Source organism: Ambystoma mexicanum, chromosome 9 (assembly GCF_040938575.1).
Source record: "Ambystoma mexicanum isolate Mex_15411 chromosome 9, UKY_AmexF1_1, whole genome shotgun sequence".
Classification (NCBI taxonomy): domain Eukaryota; kingdom Metazoa; phylum Chordata; class Amphibia; order Caudata; family Ambystomatidae; genus Ambystoma; species Ambystoma mexicanum.
The window spans coordinates 649,347,710-649,368,422 of record NC_090931.1 but is presented as its reverse complement, the minus strand read 5'-3'; the positions used below and the strand labels follow the sequence as shown (position 1 = coordinate 649,368,422).

General features: G+C 50.0%; 1 protein-coding gene across 1 annotated transcript in view; it reads right to left on the bottom strand.

Annotated features, from left to right (window-relative positions):
* The window catches only part of SMYD4 (SET and MYND domain containing 4), a 262,456-nt gene extending 242,340 nt beyond the window's left edge, over positions 1-20,116 (bottom strand). The window contains exon 1 of the mRNA XM_069615364.1: positions 20,035-20,116. The gene's annotated coding sequence lies outside the window, so the exon portion shown is untranslated. The remainder of the gene's footprint in view (positions 1-20,034) is intronic.
* Positions 20,117-20,713: the final 597 nt, after the last annotated feature.

Here is a 20,713-nt window from a genome sequence, read left to right as displayed (position 1 = left end):
ACACTCATCATGCTTGCTTTGTTATAGAATCCCAGTAAAAAAAATAAAAACATGCCACAGCAAAGAATGGCTAGACTGGGTGCCCCACAATGCCAGTGCAGCCACATAAAAGCACATATCATCCTTCCTAAAAAAATAAATAAATAAAAACAGCATTTTGTACTGGCATCTACGAAGGATACCCGTTAAAAAGTGAATCTTGATTGGGATTCCAAGATGGCCGCCGAGGGGAGAGCAGCGTAATCGTGGAGCGCTCACCCCCGGGACCAAAAACAATAAAGATAGATTAAAAGAGCCTTCCCTAGGCAGGGATTTATCGATGTAGGCTGCTGGTGGAGTGCAGCAGCCCGGATTGCTGGGGGACTTTGCAGAGGCGGGTGTGCAGCCTTTCTCCCTGCAGTGTCTGAGGTGCGAGGCACTGTGGTTTGGACGTTGGTGCACACATCAATTTTCCTTAGAATTATATATGTATCTTTAAATTCAAAAACATTTTAGGTTTTTAGGTGCGGGGGAGGAACTGGGATCATGGCACAAAACCCCTACAAAAGACAAATGAAAGAGAGAAGATTCTACCTAGGAATCCTCCCACCCCCTGCACACTTTAAATTGTTTGGACAAAGATCCAATACTGAAATTCATCAAAAGAAAAATTATTTGTAAATGTTTAATTATGACTTATATGATTATAATATAAGAAAAACAAAATTTTATACACAAGGGATTTTTAGAATTAAAGTCTGTATTTCAATGGATACAAATCTTACAGTGCGAGGCACTGTGCCCGCGGCTGGTGCAGGCCGAGCTGAGAGACACGCTCGCAGTCCGCGAGCGTGAAGTGCCACTCAAGGAGACCCGGGGCGGTCAAGCACCCAGTGCGGATGCCAAGCGGTGTGGCGGAAAGCAGCCACTGTTGAACAGCGGACTGCAGAGCAGCCAGTCAGGAAGTAGCTGTCTGCTATATTGGAGGCCCACCAGGGCTGGATTCATGCAGCGGGGGCTCCCCTGCTGGCAAGCGCCAGCGGGAAGATCGAGGCAGGCCCGAGCCGCTCTCGTGCCAGAGAAGCAGCACCTCATCAGAGAGATCAGGAGGATCCGGAGAGGCCATACCGTAGCCCACTGCCGAGAGCTGCGCAGCGGATAACAGCACCCAAAGTGGCCAGGAGGTCCCGGAGGGGCTGCACAGCAAGATGCAAGAACGTGCCCGCCCCCCTTGGGGGAGAACCATCACAGGTCAGCGTGCACCCTGGCCCAAGGAAAGGGTGCAAGCAGAGGCTGACCAGCGCAGGCAGTGATCACCAGCTTTGAGCAAAGTGACAGTGAGGAGTGGGGGAGCATGGCGGGAGGGCCCCTGCCCAAGCTTTGAAGCCAGCACTTTGCAGAGAAGACCAGGGGAGGCACTGCGGTTTTATAGCCGGGGTGGCTGGAGGCCCATTTGAGGTCAATTTTGGATTTTTGTGCTGCTTATAGTGCATCAGCCAGCGCACCCCCATTCAGAAGCACAGCAAGGGAGACAAGGGAGCAAGAGGTGTACCACGCATAGGAGACAGTGACCGGTTGGGACCTGGCCTCCCCGGGCCAATTCTGAGGCCAAATAGAGGGCCGAATAGAGGGCGAAAGACTCCATCTACATGCGTGGTAGGCAAGGAAGAATAAGGGAGAGGCCATTTGGTCAGGCTCAGGGAAGAGTGATCCTGCCACCAAGGCCAGGAGGAGGGTCATTTGAAACCCGAGCAGGGGGACAAACAGTGGCTCACCTGCGCACAGTTAGAGGGGAGTAACAACCCCCCTGCACAGTCAAGGGCGGACCCACAAAGCGGTGAAAAAGGGTCCAGAAGAGGTCCGAAGGGTGCGACACAATATCAGGGAGAAGAGGAGGGGGCAGGGCTCCCCCATCAGATCTGCCTATGCACTATGTCCAAAAACTAAGAGAAGGACATGCAAGCTGTCCCAAGTCAGTGAAGAAACCACAGGAGGGCAATCTGCAGAGTCTCTGACACAGAGACATCAACGTACCAGCTGGGGGAGATCAGAGCCCGGGGCAGGAGAGGATTTGGGGGTTCTGGCAGTCACAGCAAAAGATCAAGTGGTCCTCCAGGAGATCCTTCGCCAATGCTTTCTGGATTTTCAGGACACAATGGCGAACATAATTCAGTTGAGCATGATGCGAGAGGATGTGTCCCAATAGTTGCTAGAGGTGAAGGTGGATATAATGAAACAAGAGGAGCAAACCGATGCAGCGGAGAGCGCTATACTAGAGGTCGCAGAGGACACAAGGAAGATCGACGAGCTGGTAGAGCAATTAGCAAGGGTCACGCGGAACCTCGAGACCCACAGCAAAGACCTTGAAAACCGCTCGAGAAGATCTAACTTCAGAATAAAGGGCTTTGCTGAGGCAGTGGCGGACAAGGATCTATGCACGATGGCGCAGCAAGTTTTTGCGGACCTGCTGGAGGTGGAAGACTGGTCGGGATAGAGCTGGACCGCATCCAAAGAGGGGAGTGCCAGGACCCAGAACCCAGAGATGAATTGGTGGCGGCCTTACACAAGTACGGGCAGAAAGAGAAGGTGCTGGAGGCTGCCAGGAGTGCCAGATCAATCAGCTACAATGGCTCGGAACTTCAGCTATTCCAGGACCTAGCCCAGACCCCCCTGGTGAAGCGTAGAATGATGGACCCGCTGGTGCGCGCCCTAATGCGAGTGAACATATGCTATAAATGTACCTTTCCCTTTGGGCTAGTGTTCGAATGGGAAGGGAAACATCATCGGGTCACCACCTGCAAGGAAGGTACGAGGGTCCTGAAGACTGAGGGTCCCCAAGGCAAGAACAAAGACCGCGAGGGAACCCCTCAAGAGGAAAATGTGGGAGTGGATGAGGTTTTCAACAAGAGGCTAAAATAAATGGGGCCTAAGGGGCCCACTTAAACCCCCCAACGAGGGGGCAGGAGTGGAAGGTACCCACGCACCCATCGACACATAGGAGCGCCATGCTGAGGGAAAAGGGGGGATTACAAAAAGGAATGTTGTAGCCTGCCTGGGGGAGGTAGTTAGGGGAAAGGTACCGGGGGGAGGTGGGTGGTACAGGATGTCTTGGTTTATCTACAAGGGTCTAGGGGGACCTGCACAGGTTTACTCTGGGTTGTTACAAGGGCTCAATTCCAGATATGGAGGGTCAGGGGGGAGCTAGAGGCTGGTTGAGCCCACCCCAAGAGGGATAAGGAGGGGAGAATCCCAAAGGCAGCCACTCATCATTAGTGCAAGCCGCATGGTAAGAGGACCATGGGAAAGAGGGAAGTGCTTCGGGTGACCTCCCTAAACTTCAGGGGGCTTAATGCAGTTAAGAGAAGGAAGGTGGAACAGTTCTTGGGGTAGGGAAAGTTAGGAATGTTAGCCCTCCAAGAGATGCACGTTCGAGGCGAGACAGGCATAAGCTGAAAATCAAGGGGTACCGCCATCTGTTCCAATCCAACGCCCCAGGGAAGACAAGGGGTGTTAATCGCCATTCGGGACATCCCAGGCTTCCAGGTTATTGCTACAGAGGGGGACACAGAGGGTAGGTATCTGGCGGCCTCTTTCCAATGGGAGAGGTGGACATATACAGTGGAAGCAATCTATGCCCCCAATACGGGGCAAGATGGGTTCTTGCATGCAACATTGATTAAATTGGAGACCTTTACCAAAGGGAAGATAATATTGGTAGACGACGGGGCATGGCTTGGAGCTGCCGCGAGTGGCATGGCTCCTTAGAAGCTCCTGGCTGGCTCCAAACATCGAGCAGATCTATAACAGCTCCTCACTCCATTAGCCTGCATGAACTACACGTTCGGAATGAGGAAGGATAGGAGCAGGTTTCGCTGTTGAAATAGAACGTTGATCCGCCGGGGTTGAAGAGTAACAGCTGAGGTAAGTTCTGATACCCGGAGCAAAAATGGAAAAGAAAATGGCGGCCGCGACTATCCGGAGTTCCGAGGACAGAGCATAGAGTGGGAGCCACCACGCTCAAGCAGGCAGCTGGACCAGACGTTGAGGCAGCATAGTGGTAACTGCAAGCGGAACTTGGTAGCTGCAGTCGGGGGCCCCATTAGCAATCACCACCGTCTGAGTAGCAGTGTAAAGTGTCCAGGCTCTCCTGTCAGGCTCCAGCTGACGTGGTGGACATTGCGGCGCCATCACTCTGGAGCCCCTGCCTTAGCAGCTGAAGTGGGATCCCCCACTGGTGGGGCGCCGGAGCAGAGCACGAAGACTTCAGCCGCCCAGCAAAAGACAACCTCCAGGCAGTACAGAAAGCAGCAGGAGGCGGCTCCAGCACCCACACGGAGACGTCGCTCGCGTGGAAGCAGGTACTGCGTGAGCCCTCTGAAGTAGCCCATTATACCGCATCCTTATGGGCCCAGGTAGAGGAGAGAAGGAGGGGCTGTCACCAGAGTCGCGCTGCGCCTGGGGTGGGAGAAGTGCCAGCAGGCTGCTGCATTATAGCATGGCCCACATAGTGTGGCGAGCATGATTGAAACCCCTCAACCCCGGCGTGCCAGCAACCTCTCCCTACAGCACTCAGCAGGGGATCCTGTAATTGACGCAAAGGACCCCGAATCTACGGCATCAGCTAACGGGGCACAGGAGTCGGACAGCACCAACCCATCCTGGTATATCAGGGTCGTATTGGTCACCGGCAACTTCCTGACCACGGTGGAGCCCATAGGAAGTGCAAGCAGCAGCCAACAGCAATAGGCTGCGCGTGGGACAAGAGGGTCATAATACTGCCAGTAGACCAGTGGCCCCGGGTGAAGGAGACCCCACGAGCAAAGGCAGCTGAGGGAGTGCATCAACTCATAGGGATCTCATCTCTGGGGCTCACCCCAAGCCCGGTACAAAACAACCAACAAGGAAGAGGTGCAGTCTAAAATGGTGAACCACCTTATGCACCACAATAAGGGAATTGTGAGGAGGCATTGTCACCCACCCATTGGAGATGCCACTGGGTAGCGGCAGGGGGCAAGACCCACCTCCGCTGGTCAAAGCTCCCACACATGCTACATCTCCAGAGGAACCCTCGGGGTGAAGCTGCCACAGCTCCCACGGCTCGAGGCAAGCCCCCCCTGGGATCAGGGGAGAGAGGAGGACTACAGGAGCGTACCAGAATCATCACAGATAAAAAAAACATCACCTGCCCCATCCCTGGCCAGAACCAGTAGAAGCGATGGCGAAAAGTGGCAAGGCGACCAGGCAAACTGACATTGCCGTGCTGATAAGCAACAGCACCCTGGAGAAGGCAAAGAAGGGGGAGCAGCAAGAGGAGCAGGCAGCCGGGTCCAACACTAACCAGGAGTCCCCGGGACCGGACCAATTAGCTACAAGGTCAGACCTGAAGGACCTGCTTACGGCCCTAACAAAAGAAATTCAAAAGGGCACGGACAAAGTGATGAAAAAGATCAACTACCTCGAAAAAACGGTGGAGGCTGTGGAAAGCCAGACAGTAGATATGGAAAGCTCCTTATGTGATCAAACCTTCCAATGGGAGAAAGGACAAGACAGATGTACAGCCTTAGAAGCACAGTGCGAAGCGCTGGAGGCGAAGCAGGAAGACACAGAAAACAGGTCAAGGCGGAACAACATCCGCCTCTGGGGGATTCCACTGTCGGTCTCAGACTTGGAACTGGAAGGCTATGTACTGGACCTGTTCAGATTCATCATAACACTCTCGGATGAGTCAACACTTGAAATTGACCGGGTGTACAGAACGACCCTTGAGCAATCAACCACATCACCTTCGGACGTCCTAGCCAGGATCCACTTCTTTAGGGTAAAAGAAGAAATTATGAGAGAAGCCAGGTCAATGCAGCAAATCTCCTTCAGAGACTCCAATATCCTCCTATATCAAGATCTGGCGAGCTCTACCCTTCAGAAAAGAAAAACCCTCAAGCCTCTAAGTGGCTGCGTGAAAGAAAGATTCTATACCATTGGGGCTTTCCAACATCTGTAAAATTCTGCTGGGAGGGTGCACAGCGACAGCTCCACTCCCTAAAAGAAGCAGAAAAATTGTTGGGCATCGGGGGAGCAAGCGAGGAATCTGAATCGGAGGTGACCATCCGAGATCCTGCCAAAAAGCAAGAATCAGCAACATGGACAAGGGTGAACAGAAGGCGCAGGTTCCGCGGTCCCCCCTGAAGAAAGCCCAACCCAGACTGAACGGCCACAGAACTCTGAATACAGATAAGGTCAGTTTATGGCCCCTGAGGTCCCTGACCATTAAGAGGGGAAAGAGGGGGTGGGGAGTGTATTCGGAAACTCATCCCCAGCCAATTTAGTTCGGGCAAGCAGGGGAATGAAGGATGGTAGAGGGGGGGCTATGGTCCTCCGAACACTCAGGTCTGACCAAACTGAAACAAATTAAAGACGATTAGTAGTTCCACACTTCGCTGCAAAGGTAAGTTACCACTCTGTTCTGTTATTGTCAAGTTGGGCCCGGTTGGCCATTGGTGCTCATGGTTGGAGCACTTCCAGTTGTCCCGTTGGATAGGTGAATCTCTTTTCTCAGGACTCAAGGGCTGAGGGGGCCATAGGGGGGGTATAAAACCATGGAGGAGGGGGGGGAACAAGAAGTGGCTCTCCCAGAGGTAACGCAATGTTGCAACGCAATGACATCCACAGACATCACAAGTACAGGCTACCAGAACCACACCACACAGGGTGCTCGAACAGGGGCGGGGAAAACATTTAGCAGAGCGTCATCCACAAAGGAGACTCATGGGGTCGGATAATGAATGGGAAATTAGAATCCTTACATGGAATGTCTAGGGCCTCAATTTCGCGGGGAAACGCAGTCAGTGGAGCACAAGCTCAATCAACTTGCGGGAGACATAGTATTCCTCCAGGAGACTCACCTGCTGCAGGGCGACGAAAAACGGGTCAGATTCAAAAGGTTAAAAAAAAACGTTCTTCGCCACTTCAGGGGGTGGGGGGAGAGTGGGGTGGCAATCTTATTGAGTATGAATGTCCCTTTAATTAGAATTACAGTTAGGCGAGATCCGGGGGGCAGATTCCTCTTGGTGAAGGGGCAACTAATAGAGCAATTCATCACAATGGTGGTAGTTTATTGACCGAATACCGCGCAAGACTAATTCCTAGCGCACCTTCTCCCGACTCTCTTGGTGTTCTCGGAAGGATACCTCATTTTAGGCAGAGATTTCAATCTGGTCCCTGACCCCAGAGCAGATAAAACTCTTCCCCCAATCAAGCACAATCACTGGCAAATCTATTTAGCGAAACGGGAACGGTGGATGCATGGAGGTTGGCCTAAAGGGGGGTTCACGATTATACCCACTACTCTCATGCACGCAAGGGGTTTTCAAGAATTGACCTCGTTAGTCACAGACGCAATATACCCATGTTTGGATAAGGTAGAGATACATGCACAGGCAATCTCGGATCATGCCCTAGTCTCGGCTGACCCAAGTATAAACGGTTCCTCCAAACCCCCAATGAGGTTCTGGAAGCTATGCAATGCCATGCTGCTAGACAAAAGTATAAAAAAGAGAAACGGAGGACACACTAACTAATTACTTTTTGGAAAACACAACAGAGGGCACACCCATGGGCATAGTCTGGGATGCCATGAAAGCGGTTGTGAGGGGAACGCTCATTAGCGCAGGGTATCAAAAATCTAGAGGGTACGGTGGCCTCGTTAGAAAAAGATCTACAATCCCACTGGACAAGGAAAGGGGAGAGGGCATTGCGAAAAGCAAATATAGCATTGGAGATGCACTGGGCGCACCGATCGGCGAAATCCCTTGCCTTCACAAAACAGTTTTACTATAGCAAAAGCAATAAAGCAAATAGAATTGTAGCATACAAGTTGAAAAAAAATGCATACTAGGAATAACATATCTTGTCTTAGAGACGCGAATGATCAGCCCCAATACAGGGCGGGGGACAAGATGGAGGTGCTGGTGAACCACCACAAAGCCATAATGACAGGCCCACCAACCATACCTTCCTAACCTCCAGATTTTTCCCGGAGACTCAGGAATTTTAGCCATTTCTCTGGGTCTCCGGAAAAGACCCTGGAATCTCAGGAATTTTTATGGTGGAAAGCTTTCACTGATTGTTTATTATTTTTTTCTTTTTAATGCTTGCAGGATTTCACCGCCTCTGACTCCCTGCCTGAGTGTGGCTTTGTCTCTGCAGCAATGACTAGAACACTTCCAGCACATTGGCAAAAAGAATGCAGGTGAAGCAAAATAACGCGCGTTTATTTTGCTTCATCTTTCGTTCTTTTTTGCTGACTTTCAATGCGAACGCGCGTTTCTTTTGCTTTCGTTTTTTTTGCCCAGGTTAGGGTAGACTCAGCCCCATTGAACCACAGCCATCAGGTTGCAGGCTGGACAACTCACCACTGCACTACATAACCTGCTAAAAAACAACTAAGGTGAAATGTCCAATTTCGGTACTACAAAATTCAGGGAAAACCTTTGTGTTGGTTCTTGGAGTTTACATGTGCACATTTTAAAGTGTTGATTTTATGGAAGGCGAATGTCTTTTGTCCTATGCAATTTGGGTGGTTGTGAAAAGGTAATTTAATGATATATGCATATTTCACATTGAACTGCAAATTTTGACATCACATCACATTAAGACAGCATTTACCTTTTTGACATGAGTCCCAGATGTAACTAGATACTCACTAGCAGCGCAACTCTCTAACGCATTTGCATGGGTTCGCTTATCTGACCAACCTCTCTGGAGACAAATAAAGGAGGCTTGGTTCCCGATCCCCCTAGGGGATCTCCCGCACTTGCAGGCTATGAAAACCCAGGACAAACTAGGTCCCCTCACAACAACACTGAGCACAGTGCAAAAATGGAGAGCAGCAGCGCGGAAATGAGGATGTAAAAGCGTGCTAGGTCCACTCACTCCGCTCCGGAATAACCCAGAATTTACACCCGGAATTCCACCACATGGCTTTGCAGCATGGCAAGAGGGAGGACTATGAAAGCTATGAGACTTTTTTGAGGAGGGCTCCCCATTAACCTTTGAAAAATGCAAGGACACATTTGGGGTAACAGAAACAGAAAGGTTCCACTGCGCTCAGTTGCAGCATTGGACCTCACACAAGGTAGTGAGGGAAAAGGGGGCAAGAGACCTAACAGCATTAGAACACACCCTTTTATCAGCAAACCCAAAGGGGAAGATATCCGCACTCTACCAACTCCTAGATAGGACAGACCCCTCCAAAAAAGAAAAGTATATGCTGGACTGGGAGCGCGACCTTGGCCGAGTAATAGATGTGGTAGAAATGGGGGAAAATGTGGACCTGGCTACATGAAAGTACCCAATGCATCACGAACAAGGAAGGGGGCTATAAGATCTGTTATAGATATTATACCACTCCAGGCCGGTAAAATTGAACCAGCTCGGAAATCCCCCCCGAACTGCTGGAGGGGCTGTGCAGACAGGGGTACTCTGTTCCACCTCCTATGGACCTGCCCAAGAGCGGAAAGCTACTGGGGGGAAGTGAGGGGCCGCATTAAAGCAACCACAGGACTAACAATCATGTGGGACCCTGGAATAATCCTCTTGGGGGAAACTGGAGGTGGGCATTCCTGCTGTCAGGGCAGGTGGAGCGCCTATGCACACACCTCCTGCTGGCCATGAAAATTGCACTGGCCCGATTATGGAAAGACACGGAGGGCCCCTCAATCCCACTATGGTGGTCGAAATGCTAGGAAATCATAGTAGCAGAAAAGAGAACAGCGATACGTGCTGGAAATCTGAACACCTTCTTGAACAGGTGGGCACCATTTATGGACTACTCTGAAAAATACCCAGGCCTCACCCGAAGGCCCCCACTGACTCGATGGCTACAGGGTTGACAAAGCTGAACACTAACGAAGAGGGCTGGGGCATCCGAAATCTTTACCCCCCAGCCCTCCCGAGAAGGATCTCTGGGGCACAACACCCCCCCCATGGTCCCTGTTAAAATTAAATGGCTGGGGAGCATGGTGACAATTGGCGATATATGCAAAGGTTTGGTGGCCCCGGGCACTTTACGATCGAAATGTTTAATGGGAAAACACTGTTGGGGAGGGGGGGATACGTGGAAGGAGCACTCAACATCCATGACCTCCATAACAACTGGACAGCATTGAACATTGAGACAGACAGCCGCAAAAGAAACGGCTTCTGAGCTAACCTGTTGTGTGACTGGTAATGTCGCAAATGCACTGTTGTGATGTCATTGTTTATTCAAATGAAATGCCGAATAAAATGTGTTGTTGAAAAAAAAAACATTGGTAGGTGACTTTAATCTGTTGTGAGACCCAAGTGAAGACAGGAGCGCAAGGGTGTACCACAACCAGGTGGCGCAAACTGCCTGCTTGGACAAACACATGGCCCAATTGGCATTGGTAGATGGGTGGAAGGAACTGAGGAGGGGTGAGCTACACATTGTATTCCCACGTTCATAGATCCTTCTCAAGGATAGATTACTCCTGGATTTCGAGGTCACTACTGGGTAGTGTCACTGGGATAGAGTTGTCAGACCATGCGCCAATAACGATTACCTTAAATATGGGACATAACGAATCAGGCCTATGGCGGTTTAGGTTCCCTAGCCACATCCTTAAGGATGGAGTCCTATGTGAGGAGATCAAGAATAAAATCTTGGATTACTGTGCACTTAAAGCAACAGGGGTTGTACGTGACCAGGTGGTGTGGTACTCATGTAAGGCTACATTGAGGGGGGAGCTCATCGCAATGGAGTGCCAGAGGGACAAACAACTAGGTCTCTTACAGGAGGAATTGGAAGCTAAACTTAGATAATGGTTCAAATGGCAAATAACGTGGGGAGTACGCTGCAAAAGGAATATAGGCTGATTAGAGGGCGATTAGTTGTTTTGCAGACTAGAGCTGCAGAGCGTTCATTGCTCTACCTCGAACAGAGGTATTATGTCAAAGCCAATAAGGCGGATCGCCTGTGAGCGAGGTTGATTAGTAAAAGAAGCGTCAAGGACAATCCTTAAAATAAAGGCGGGGGGCAAGACAGCCCTGCTCTACCTCACAATTTCGGTCTTCACTGAATATTATTCATCCCTGTACACATCAGATTCCCCTCTCCCCAAGATCACTCCTCAAGAACGAGAAGGGAGGCATTATTCATGAAGTAGTAAGGGTGGCGATAGCTGCCTTGCTATCAGGAAAAGGCCTGGGCCCGTGCGGCTTTCCAGCATGTTTCTACAAAAACGTTAGAGAGGCACTGATACTGCGCTTAGTCCGGCTCTTCAACTCTTTTGGGGGGGGAATATATCACCCAGACAATGGAAGAAGCCAAGGATGTGCTGCTCCCAAAGCCAGGTAAGGATGTCACTATGCGGTTTGTACTGCCGATTGCCCTTATTAATCTAGACACAAAGATCTACACCAAGGTTCTGGCGTCACACCTGGATAAGCTCCTCCCCAAAGTGATTGATCCAGACCAGTTGGGATTTATTAGGCATAGGCAGACCTCAGATAACATTTGGCGGGTCTACCATCTGATTGAAAAAGTAAATAAATCTAGAACCCCTGCATTTATACTAGTGTTGGATGCCGAGAAGGCATTTAACCGGGTCGAATGGCATTCCTCTTCTATACCATGGAGGGTATGGGATTCGGTTCGAAACTCCTTCCAATGGTAGCAACTATCTACCGAACGCCCTCCTTGCGTCTGCCAATCAACAGGAAACTTCCCCAGAGGATCACGGTCTCACGAGGCACTAAGCAGGGTTGCCCGCTCTTATATGCCATCCACCTGGAGTCGCTCTTGGTCAGCATTAGGGCCTCCCGGATATTAGGGGGGATTTCCCTTTGGGGGTGAGGAGCATAGAGTCACAGCGTTTGCTGATGACATTCTCCTCTTGATCACAGAACCAAAAACCTAATTCCCAGGGATCTTGCGGGAACTTCTTCTCTTTGGGGAGGTGGCAGGGTTAAAAATAAATGCACAGAAGTCAGAGTTATTAAACTTGACCGCCCCCTCAGAAAAGGTTCAGGAATTGCAGGGTATAGTACCCTATAGATGGGAGGAAACCGGCATTTGGGGGTCCAGAACAGATTACTGGTTCTCTGTGTGCTCTTTACCATGCCAACTACCCGCCTTTAGCGGAAAAGCTGCACCGGCTGCTGGCGGAATGGACATCCTTATCAATATCCTGGATGGGGAGGATAAATGTCCTTAAAATTGTGATTTCGTCAAAATCCCTGTACTATTTCATGGCCCTGCCAGTGAGGGTTCCCCCAAGGTTTCTTCAGGACCCTTCAAAAACATGTAGGGTCATTTATTTGGAACCCCAAGAGACCCAGGGTAGCTATGCAAATGCTAATGTCTCACAGAAGCAAGGGAGGGCATGAGCGCCAAACTTCCACCTCCATTTCCTTGCGGCTCAAATCAGAGAGATCCGGGATTGGTTCAGGAGCGATTGCGATAATGTCTGGTGTCGAATGGACAAAGCGGTGGTGGGCTCGCCGCTGGACGAGGTGTTGTGGCGATCCAAGCATGTTAGACTTGTAAACATGTACCGTAGCAGGATAGGAGCCCTAGTGAAGGACTTGTGGGATGACCTGGTGTGGAGGTTGAACTTGACCACCTTCCCCTCACCGTTGACGTCGCCGTTTAGGAATCCCCAGTTCACACCAGGCATGGAAAGGGGCGCCTTTCATGGGTGGGAGGTGGCAGGGTGCCACAAACTATGTGACATGTTCTCGGGTCAGGACATTAAATCCTCTGCACAGTGCAAGCAGGACTTTGGGCAAGATGAGGGGGGAGAGGTATTGCTACTCTCGACTGAGGCACTGTTTTATGAACCCAATGGTCAGCGGCCACCAGAGATCTCACAACCTTTGAATGGTTCGTAACGATTGGCACAGGGACTGGCATTTGGTAGGAGCGTTATATAGGATTATATCAGAAGGGGCAAGGAGCCAGGCATGGCAATATATAGAGCAGTAGGAAACTGCAGTGGGGCCGTAGTTGGAGGGGGAACTTTGGACTCGGTTATGGGCAGATATCCCCAAGCTCACGCAGGCCATCCAGGTTCAGGAGATGTGGGCTAAGATAATGGTCCAATGGCATCTCACCCCAGAAAAACGACATACATTCTACCCAACTGCGTCAGCGCTCTGCTGGAGGGGATGTGGGGAACTGGGATTACGGAAGCATATCAGGTGGGAATGCCCAGTCATACAGCCTTACTGGGACATGATCCCTGCAGCAATGAATATTATTTTTGGGAGTCAGATGCCGGACAACATAGATGGCCATTCTGGGAATGGGCGGGGTTTTGGGAAATCTACCCTTGAAAGCTCAAAGAAAGACACACGTCATCCTGATAGTGGCGGCAACGCTTGTGGTGGCACACAAATAGAAACAAAATGCTGCCCTCACAGAACACAAATGGGTTAGTAAATTCTGGAACTTTGTGGCACTAAAGTGGTTGACCTATTCGATTCAAAGGGATCACCAAAGATTTTTCTCAGAATGGGACATTTTCCAGCATCACCTGCAGCGGGACTCGCAGGCCACATGGTGCCTGAGGAAAATGAGATTGCTGGGGTTGGTGCGAGTAGTCGCTCCACCTGGGGAAGGCGACTTCACAGGAAGTTGAGAAGAGATATGGCTGAGGTTTCTAGGGGATGTGAGGACAATCGGGGGGGGGGGGGGTTCTGAAATGGTGCAAGTGCCCGTACACCGGCTGGCGGGAGAGCTGGCCACTCACAGAAACTTGGGACCGGGAGCCATCTACAGAGTTTAAGGACTTGGGAGCGCAGAGTTGGAGGGGGAACAGGACTGGGTACATTGTTGGTTCCATGTGTTGGGATCGAAGGGGATTTGGGGGAGTGAGAAGGGATGGGGGGTTACATGTGTTCTTACTGTGGAAAATGGCAATTTAAAAACAATTAAGAAATAAAAGTGCATTGTTACTGTGCTGGCCTCACCAGCCAAATTCAGCTCCGTGGCCCAGCACAAACACACACACAGACACAAATTATTAACTCCACATTCAATCGCTTATTCACACACAGCATTCACTCACTGCATGAGACGATCAGAAGTGACCTTCCCATACATTTTATATCCCCCTGCACCTGTTCCAAATAGGCACAGGGAAATGTTTTTTTTCCTGTGCTTTGAAATGTGCACCTATTTTGAAAATCTGGATTTACTTGAAAATGCCCAGGACCCCCTTTGTACCCTCTGTCTTGCGCAGTTGGGCATTTGGTGGGAAAAGAGCACCTCAATATGCACAACTATGAGGCACACATTTTAATGTGCTTTGTGCACGGTTCACCACCTTTTTGGTGCAAGTGAATAAGCATCTCAACAGTTGAACCAAACACGTTTCGAAAATCGTGGAACGATGGTTTATCCCTATAGATCACTTTATCACGCTGTACGTTCATTTCAGAGAGTGTGCTTCGAGGTGTCAGGGGGGAATTAGGAAAGGGTGCATGGGACTTTTGTTTCTGCAATCATTAACCCCAGATTTGCTCATGAGCAGGTATTGTGTTAAATACAAATAGTTCCAGAGCAGATACTGTGACTGTAATCGTTAGCCCCAGAGTACTACTGTGCGTGCCATCATTCAGGTATTCTATCATATGTCATGTGTGACGGATTAGCAGGTACTGTATCAAACGTCATTAGTTCTAGGGGCAGGTACTGTGTCTGAAATCGGTATCCCAGATCTGGTACTGTGTCTGTATTTATTTGCACCAGGTCAGATATCGTCAGATGTAGCTGATGAGCAGGTACATATTGTAGCCAGAGGATGTGATTGGCCTTACATTGCACGCACGAGTAGCACGTTTTTCAGAAGACTCAGCACTCCAAGCAGAAACTACCAAATCTCCATATACATTGTTGCAGCTGTCAAAACTAGTATATATGTCCTGCAATTTACAGACATATCTTTATTAGTGTTGCATGTCACCCCTCCTGGGAGCATGGTAGCTCCCAGGACTTGTGTCATGGTCACATGGTGTTAACCATGTGACCAACTCAATAAAAGGGACAAGCCAGTTCCGCCTCATCAGTCAATCCAGAGCTGACTCCTGCACCTTTGTAGGCACCATGCTGGTGCCGCACAGCATGCCAAGGACCTATCCACGTGGCCTGGCATTCAGACGGCTGCCCCTGCTAGGCAACACTGTCCCACCGCAACTGTCTTGCCTTGTTATTACAGCCATGGTTGCAGCCTTGGCCTAGGTGCCCCCATGGCCGAGGCTGCTGGGTGCTCCCAGCTGAGGTGTATACATCCGGTGATTCGGGTGCCGCAGTGTGCCCCCTGCGGTATGACATCTGCGTATCCACAGATTCATAGTCTGTCGTGTGATCCCGCCACTGACATAGCTCTCAACTCACACGCTTTTGGCGGGTGTCACCCGCCTTGTAAACAGCTGACTCACCCGCCAAGCCTCCTGCATGCCCATTCATTTCAATGGGCCTCTCACCCGCCAAAAATAAAATCGGGTGTTATCACCCGCCTTTGTGACACAAATGGTTGAGAGCTATGCACTGAGGGTGGCCTGCCTGGAAGCCAAGGGGCAGGCCACCACATTGGCGACAGTGAAAGTGGTCAGGACCCGTGCTGGGGGCCTCGGTTTTAGGTAGGTCAGCATTGCGGCATTGGCCGAATGCATGGAAGAGGGAAAGGGGGCACGCGAGAAACTTGAGCACACGCTGGGTCCGCTGCTGAAGGTCGAAGGAGAGGGCCAGCAGCCCTCTGGGCCCACGGTGCAGGCAGTGCTGCCCGTGTTTTCACCTGCATGCCTCCTCTGCCCTGGAAGCCCATCAAACACAGGGGCATAAGAGCGAGGACGGTGTGAAGAGCTCGGCCCAGCAGGAGCTGAGTTGTTTGTGTGCTCCATGTCGGAGTTTTGTTGAAAGGACAAACGGCCAGAGGGACAAAAGTGGCATACCGGCCGTACGTGCAGAAGTGTTGGTACAACCAGCCCACTCGATCGGGGCTGTGCAAAAAGTGGCCCGATGATCTGGTGTCTAGTAGTGGTGCCTAGCATGTTTGAAGACCAAAGGAGTGGAGGAGGGTTGCAACTCTTGCGAGTGCTTGTGCGCCCTATGCCAGCTGCTGTGTCCTACATCAGCCAGGTGTGGAAGAGGAAGTAACTTGACTGGCCAGTCATCCAGCACACTGCCATTGTGTGTGCCGCAGTTCTCCTGCCCCTGCATCTAGAGGCTAGGCCGAGGTGGCCCCTGGTATCCCCAGGTGCGGCTTTGCCAGTCCCTGACTTTGAGCTGGCCCGTCATCTCGCCAACCCAGCACCCTGCCATGGGGTTGCCATCCTTCTGCCCCATCATCTACAGACTAGGCCGAGGTGGCACCTGGTGCGGCTTTGCCAGCACTTACTGTGAGCTGGCCCGTCAACTCGCCAACCCAACACCCTGGCACGCTGTTACACCTATGGGCCGATCTGTGCCGCGCTACACGTGCTATCGCCAGCTAAAGGAGCAATGTATGTCCAGAGCTTCCCCGTTCTGGCAAAGCTGGAGATTGCTAGGGAAACGGAGGTGGTTACCTTCAGGTCACAAGACTCGTCAGCTGACCGCAACGCGTCCCTCCAAGCCAACACGACTTTCCAGGCCATGCCTCCTTTCCAATAAAGGAGTCCAAGGTCCCAAAGGTGGCGCTTCTGATTAGCGTTATTCCTACCATTTCACTTGTGATTTTGTCTTTACCTGTGATTCGACCTCAGATATCCGTCTGAACATTCTCCCGTCTTACCATTGGCATTTATCCTGACACTCTTGTTGCCGACTCGGGCCGTTTTTGACCCTGATTCTCACCTGCTGCCCGGGAACTCGTGTATTCTGCTACACGCACCTCCTCTGAACCGAACTCCACCAACCCAATACAGGGGGGCAACGCTCGACCTGCACAGCAGAATCCCTACCTGTCCCACCATCTACCAATTCAACGCAACACTTTCCCAGCTCCAGCAACCTGCCGGAACTACAGCTTCCGTTTCTTCCAGCACGCCGCTCGCTTAGAACTCGGCCATTAAGCCACAGCTCCAGTACCCGGTGAGACTAAAGCTTGTTGATTCTACTGTCTGGGAACCTGTCATCTTGACACCCAACACCCTCTGCTGCATAGACTAACCTGTCGTCTTGACACCCAACACCCTCTGCTGTATATACTATTAGAACTCACCTCTATAGAACTTTGGATTTTGGAACTACCTGTGCATCACCACGGACACTCTGCTGCCTGACTGCACCACCCCGACTCTAGAAGCGTCCCTCGTTCAGCCCGGGGAGATACCCTGCACTAACCTTCCTTTTTATTATTTGTTCCTGTCGTCGTTTCCTTTTCAGGATTTCTCTACAATGGAGGGTAAGACCTACTACAGGATTTTCTATAACCACACAATAGTTATAGCAACCTGGCCCTAGTTAATTTATTCCTATCCTACTCTTAAATAGGTTCCGCTATTAGATCTTCACTAGAAGTTCAGGTAGTTATCCCATTAGTAGAACTGTATTTTGGCTTGTGTTCAACCAGTGCCAACTGTATGCACTTTTCTTTACAGCCTGGTATAGCGGTGTGGGTGTCCCCACTCTTTTGGGTGATCTACCATCTTGGCTGTTTTCTGTGCACAGCAGGAGGGTCTATCACCAAAAAGAGTTTCCTCAGTTAGAGGAGGTCCGGTCTGGTTCATTCCCTAGGGGGCTCTCCCAGCAGTAGCCAAAGCTTTCTAACCTTGAGCAGCTGACCGCTTCATTCTGAGCAACGCCCTGGCCTGCGTTGGCAAAACCTTGGAAACAGACGATATACCTGAACAATAATATCAGGATTTTTCTGTCTTGATTTTACCCTTCCAGACCTTTATACTGGGAACATTAAGGATACACTCCTTGACTAGAGCAGCATAACGAAAGGTTGTTTGTCTTGGAATTCTCCCCGAGACCCTGGCAGGACAGACAGACATATCCAGGTCCTACCACTTTGCTGCCAACATTAACCGCATTTCCGGTTATACTTTTTCAGTTTATCACTCCTTTACTTCTCTGCATATCTGTTGCTCTTTGGACACCACCGTTTTGACTTAAATGTATCTTTTTCTGTGATGAAATAATAGATCTAATTTAGGTGTGTGTCACACCGCACCAATTTGTTTTATATGTTTGGAGACTCATATGTTTTTATTGTTGTTTTTTCACTGTTCGTTCCTTGTTGATTTATCACTTGCTGAATGGTTTACATATATTATATTATATATATTATAAAAAAATGTTTGTTATTTGAAAATTGCCTCACGTTTGTATCTCATATATTGTGTCAAGAGGATTTATTTTCTCAAAATAATTGACTATAGCATTCATTGCTTAAACATTGAGCTACTTAGGGGAGTCCCAGGAATCAAATGACCCCCGTTTCAGCTCTTAACCCCTGGCACAGCGACACTTCTCCCCCCTTTTTTCATGATGTGCAGGGTGGTGAGTAACACACGGTTTGCTCCCACCAGCTAAGGACTAGGCTGATGTGGCCCCTGATGCCCCCATGTGCGGCTTTGCCAACCCTTGAACTCTGAGCCGTCATGAAAATATCCCAATGGAAGTCGGACTGGTACCCTGCGGACCTGCAAGTGAGTAAAGTGGACCCAGTAGTCGTACCCTTCAAGGCTGGGAGCCTGCAGACCCTCAACATGCTTAAAATGGCACAGCCAAAATATTGTTTGAAGCTGTACTCCTGCATTTGTTGGTTTTGTAGTGAGGGGTGCCAGGTGCGAGCAATGGTGTTTGTCAGCGGTGCAAGATCCACTCACCCAAGTTAATAAAGGGTGTGCTTGCATGTGGAGTTTCCAATGGGTCACCAGTATCCTACCTGTGGGTAACCTGGGCCACTAAGTATGTGAAGATTAGTTGCTCTGATAGTCCTAGTGTTATTATTTGTAGTGTGGTGTGACGTCATGTTGTTTGGTCGTTATGAAAAAGGAGGAGAGTTGCATGTCGACCCTCCTGGGAGCATGGTAGCACCCAGGACTTGTGTCATGGTCACATGGTGGTAACCATGTGACCAACTCAATAAAAGGGATGAGCCAGTTCCGGCTCGTCAGTCGATCCAGAGCCGACTCCTGTGCCTTTGTTTGTAGTCACCATGCTGTTGCCACGCTCCATGCCGAGGACCTCACCACGTGGTTCGGAATTCGGAAGGTGCCCCTGCTGGGCAACACCGTCCCACCAGAATTGCAGCCTCGGCCTGGGTACCCCTATGGCTGAGGCTGCTTTGCGCTGGGTGCTCCCAGCGGAGGTGTATACATTTGGGGATCTGGGTGCCGTAGGGTGCCCCCTGCGGTCCGACATCTGCGTGTCCACAGATTCATTGTCTGTTGAGTGATACCAGCACTGAGGGTGACCTGCCGGGAAGCCAAGGGGCAGGCCACCACAATTAGGATGAATGTTCTGCCGGGAAGCCAAGGGGCAGGCCACCACAATTAGGATGAATGTTGTGACCAATCAAAACAGAACAGTCCAGTATTCACTTAAAAGGGCTTCTAACTGAATCACTACATGGCATGTTTAACATTTAAAATTATGGACATTATGATGTTTCCATAATGCTCTTTGCTTTTATGGACATCGCTAGGATTGGGTTCTATGAAGGGATATTGTGTGGAACACCCCTTGGCCCCTCCGCCTCCGTCTCACAGCCTCACCCCTCCAAAGAGGTGACATTTCGCGTGCGTGTGTGTGAATGAGCTTCAGAGCACCTACTGTGTCTACGATACCAACAACAACAGGCTGCCCTGTGTAATTTCAAAACCAGATGTTTAGAAAGTCAAGTACTTACAATGTTTAATGTCAACGTGTGATAAATACAATAGAACGAATTACAGCTTCGGCTGCAGTCTCTTACTTTAACGAGCATTTCCAGAGGTTGTAAAAGGGCTCCTCTAACCAATATAACAACAAAGGGGTGAGAACTATCTAAGGTAATGGATGCTAAAAGAAATGCATATACGATTCACTAGAACAGGATCCCTCACCTGATGCTGCCTTGAAACTGAAAAGGAGCGTTTGGTAAAGAGAGCCCTTATGGTGCTTTCATTATCAATTGATACACCATTTAAAGTCCATGTGAGACGCGATGGCACTCTGTTTCTTTTAAAGTTTGCCGACACGTTCTGAAATACCTTTAAGACGTCATGACGTTTCCACGTGTTTCTGAAATGCATAATTTCTGTAACTTTCCTGGCTTTTGAGGGGGTCAGATTTGAATGTTGCAGGGGAGACCGGCTGCAACTTCATTGAGCTGATGGGCTGAACGCCTCCTGCCCGAGGAAACGTTAGCTGACGGGCGCATTTTTTGTTTCTGAAGTAAATCTAATTATCTGCTCGGGTCGGATGATCAAGCACTACCCGTTTCCCAGAGTGACAGGCTCAGCCCCCATCAGACACACTTGTCTCGCTGGCTCTGCTGCCATGCCGTAATGAACTCGATAACGGGTTTCTTTTGTCAGCAACATAGCCTTTCGAATGCATAATGGTGCATTTTCAAATGAAAGCCCCCCAGTCTCCTTGCAAATCTGTGGCACTTAAAGTAAGCAACACAATCAAGCACCCTTTGAAATAGCTTGACATGCTAAAAAGTAAAGTTTGCTTTGATGTGCTTAGTTGATTGTTCTTAAAACTATACATAACAACACACTGGAGATGTGTGGTGAA